Raw genomic sequence first — 4,923 nt, 5'->3', positions numbered from 1 at the left:
GTTTTTCCGTTGCACAACAAATCTGAAGTTGCAAATACTTTTCTTCATTTTAAGAAACTTGTGGAACATCAATTTCAATCTAAAATCAAAACTCTACGCTCCGATCGCGGCGGCGAATACATGAATACCATACTTCAAAATCATTTAAACAATTTTGGTATAGTTCATCAAACTTCCTTCCCTTACACACCTCAGCAAAATGGTGTTTCCGAGCGAAAACACCGACACATCCTTGAAACCATGAGAGCTCTGCTTTTTAATGCTAATTTACCTGGGAAATTCTGGACTGATGCTCTCCTCACAGCAGTGTACCTGCTCAACCGATTACCATCCTCTGTCAATCAAAATAAATCCCCTTATGAATGCTTGTACAAACATCCTCCTACTTACTCACACTTACGAACCTTTGGCTGTCTTGCCTACCCCTGGATTCCCACTCAACTGTCTAACAAATTCTCTCCTCGAACCCAGCCGTGCATATTCCTTGGCTATGTTCCCAACTCCAAAGGTTATCGCTGCTTCGATGTCCAAACATCTAAACTTTATATCTCTAGACATGTGCAGTTCCATGAATCTGTCTTTCCATTCCTGTCACAAAAATCTAAACCTACTATCCCACAGCCTATTATCAACACTCATCCGGCTAATCTGCTACCCACACCCTCTATGCTGGCGTTTGTAACCAACTCAATACCCTCCACTCAAATTACCCCACCTGCAGGATCCCAATCTCCTACCTATATGGAACCCATCTCAGCCTCGGTTCCACCATCTGAGAGCACTTCTTCCCTAGCTCGTCCACCCTCTCCTCCACCTCATCATCCGATGATTACCAGGGCCAAGACGGGCACACATAAACCACGGCAAATTCTTGATCTTGAGCATCAAATCATCCATGCTAGTCCAACAGGCTTCACTCAAGCTAACAAATATCAAGTATGGCGTCAAGCAATGAGTGCTGAGTTCGATGCTTTGCAGCAGCAAGGCACCTGGAAACTGGTTCCATATCAACCCGGTCAAAATATTTTAGGCAGCAAATGGTTGTACAAAACCAAATACAACGCCGATGGCTCCATTGCAAGGCATAAAGCTCGACTTGTAGCTCAAGGATTCAAACAAGAGCACGGTCTGGATTACCATGAAACCTTTAGCCCAGTGGCTAAATTTGCCACGATTCGATTGTTCCTGACTGTTGCCGTCTCCAACAGGTGGCCATTACTCCAACTTGATGTGTCTAATGCCTTTCTTCATGGCAAACTACAAGAGCAAGTGTTCATGCACCAACCAACGGGCTTTGTGGATCCCCAGTTTCCAAATCACATTTTCTCTTTACAGAAAGCCATATACGGGCTTAAACAATCTCCTCGGCAGTGGTTTGAGACACTGTCTACTTATCTTCTCAAATATGGATTCACCACAAGCACTGCTGACCCGTCCCTGTTACTGTTCAATCGGGATTCAGTTCAGCTTTACCTGCTTGTGTATGTTGACGACATCCTCTTAACGGGTAACCACAGTGGTGAAATTCAGAGATTACTTCACACGCTCAGCTCCAAGTTTCACATGCGGAACCTGGGATCACTAAATAAATTTCTTGGATTACATGCTACGCATTTTTAATCCGGAATTCATCTCAATCAGACACACCATGCCAAGGAGATTTTGACTAAAGCAGCTATGACAGGCTGCAAGCCCGTTTCTACTCCCCTACCTACAGTCTTACCGCCCGATGACAAAGCCACAGAGCTCTATTCTCGTCCGGAATTCTATCGTCAAATTGTAGGCTCTCTTCAGTATCTAATCTTAACCAGACCATATCTGTCTTTTGCTGTGAACTACCTCTGCAAGCATATGCATCAGCCCAACGTAGTTCATTTTCAGATACTTAAAAGAGTTCTGCGGTACATTCAAGGTACCATACATCTTGGACTCCCTATCATTCGTGCACCTATGCAGCTCACGGCTTTCGCCGACTCCGACTGGGCCTCCGACAAAACCGATCGCCGATCCATCACGGGCTACTGTGCTTTTCTCGGGCGCTCATTGATATCCTGGACTGTTAAAAAGCAGTCATCAGTTGCTCGTTCATCGACTGAAGCAGAGTATCGTGCCATCTCAATTGCTGCCTGTGATGTACTTTGGCTCCGACGCTTACTCAGCGAATTTCAGGTCTTCGTAACTACTCCGACTAAGCTACACTGTGATAACATTTCGGCTCTGGCATTAGCTAACAATCCTATTTTTCACGCCCGTACTAAACATATCGAAATTTATTTTCATTTCATAAGGGATTGCATTCGGTCTAAGTTTATCTCTGTGCATCACACTCCTACTATTGATCAGCCGGCCGACATCTTCACCAAACCGCTCACGGCCACGCGGTTTGCCTTTCTTCGTGACAAGCTAACGGTTCAACCACCAACCGTCATCTTGACGGGGGCTGATAAGGTGACTTGATAAGTGGTCGGATCAGCCGACTCACTTATAGGATCGTGCTTCACTACCTCTGTTATGGCAGCAACACCTTTTTCCATTTCACCGTTTGATCTCTGATCAAGCAATCCAAACCACACCTTTTGTAACTAACTCTGCTATTTATTTTGAGTACTGTAGCAGCTGCTGAATTGGCGTGTAAAAGCTTGAAGATGAAGTGCAAAGCTCTAGCTTCTCTGCCTCCTCTGCTTTTCAACTTTGCATTCTTTAAGCTAACTATCTTTATGCAGATGTAGTTCTTATTTCAGTAACATAGGTTGTAAATCTAGCATTTAATAGCAAAATTGAATTTTGGAGTTTGAGACTAAAAATTTATCACGATAAACTTAAAACATGTGATAGGGGGAATGAAGAAGAGTCTTGTTAAGATCCTATGATTCCGTCGTCCCGAACTATCGTGGTCCCTAGTCTACTTAATCAGAGGAAGTAGTCGACCCAACCTAACATAAGGCACCTTATCAGCAACCATGGGTTGCTTCGTCCAAGAAAACCTCATAGACTTGGGGTGATGTTTGTCTTAGGGGATAAATCTGAATCCACTCAACTAATAGAGGGTTTTGTGATCAAATATACCCCATGATTCATTACTCAAGGGTTTGACGTCGTTAGGGAAATATGGGCTTTGACCGTGATTGCAATATAATGGTGTCATTTTACAACAAAATCATCCGATCAGAGGACACGTGCCACGTCCCTACTAGCAAGAGATTATTTAAAAATGAATCTTAGTGATACACCTGACACGATATTCGCTCTTTGTAGGCTTAGGTTAATTTCAAATTTACCATCCCCAATAAACAGTTACGAGAGGTGAATGGATTTTAGTTTTAAAATTTTAAGTGATATATTTCATTTTAAGAATTTAGATTTTTATTGGTTTTGAGATTTAACCCCTCAGTTGAGATTTTCCATCAACACGACCTTCATCGGGGTTATATTAAAACACACTTTTAGTTTTGTAGAAATTTGGGAGGCATCTTATGATTCAAGTCAAGTTGACTCAGATATTGACGTTTGCAAATTTATTGCATTTATCAGAGCACATACGGGTTGTGTTTAGTTTGAAAATAGAGTGTCATATTAATGAACATTTGGCCTTGTCCAGCATTCTCAGACATTTGCGTTTGTGACTTTAATACATTTGTCAGAGCACATGCTTGACTTTGTTTAGTTTGAAAATATAATATTATATTAGTGAGTATTTGACCATGCACAACATTTTCAGATATTTGTGTTTATAACTTTAACATATTTGTCAGAGCACATCTATGATTTTGTTTAGTTTGAAGATAGAATGTTAGTGTATTTGTGTAATGAATTTAACACATCGAATAAAACTTATATGCATATGCAATGTATTGTGCATTTTATACTTAAATGATCTACATGTATTTGTCTTATGATTACTATGTTAATATAAGACAATCATACTTGAATTTCATTCACATTTATTGCATAATATGTCAAATCTCTCTTAGGGGAGTTTGACTGACATAAGCGATCGTTTATATAGACAGTAGGAATCTTAACACTATCAACATTGAATAGACCACCCAACCTTGGCTTCTCTTTCAAAGTCATATATCTTGTTAGTATAATTGATTTACAATTCTTTCAAATCTTATTTAAACTTTCCCATGGCTAGAAATACTACCCCTTGTATAATAACCCTTTGAATGTTGAAGGTCTATTGCACTAGCTTTTGAAGCATCTTGTGTCACACCACATGTGCGAAAATGTATGATTTCAATTTGACTAAGGGATGCATCAAACCTATTTGTTTTTGGAAACATAATCCTTTGACTTATAAGATGTCTAATGCAAGGATGAATATATGTATATGACTAAGAAGAATGGATCTATATTTAGAAGTGTTGCCTTTTGACTTGCAAGAGATTATAAATCACATTATAATTGGTTTAATTATGGTGTTTGAATCCTTGGAGAGTAATCATCTACAAGAGAAGGATTATGTGAGACCTCGTTTCCTTACTATTCCTCTCTGACTTGGATTTTCCTCCCAGGATCGTCTGGGACGATAGTGAGATCGTCCAGGCCGATCGGTACTGTTCAAAATATCGTCCTGAAAAGAGTTCTGGGAACTGTCCAGGACGATCGATTTTGGTCTGATCGTCCTGGGACGATTTGGCGATCGGCCGGGCCGATCAGCCTAATGATATAAGAAAATCAGCTCGTTTTGAGGAGAGAGAAAATCATTTTTTATAAAAACAGATATTTTGAGGAGAGAGAAAGAGAAAGGGAAAAGAGGAAAAGCTTGGTTTCGGAGGCCACAGAGCGCTTTTCGTCCGACGGCGCTGTTGGGAAAAGTGAAGATCTTGTGGTAAGGACTCCGAATCCTATTTCTGTTTTTAGAGATATTGAGTTTTGACCGAGTTGTGCATTGTTTTGTGTTTTCGTAGTCGAATTTTA

Source organism: Dendrobium catenatum, unplaced genomic scaffold, assembly GCF_001605985.2.
Source record: "Dendrobium catenatum unplaced genomic scaffold, ASM160598v2 fragScaff_scaffold_1221, whole genome shotgun sequence".
In the NCBI taxonomy this organism is placed as follows: domain Eukaryota; kingdom Viridiplantae; phylum Streptophyta; class Magnoliopsida; order Asparagales; family Orchidaceae; genus Dendrobium; species Dendrobium catenatum.
Note: the sequence above shows the minus strand (reverse complement) of the source record.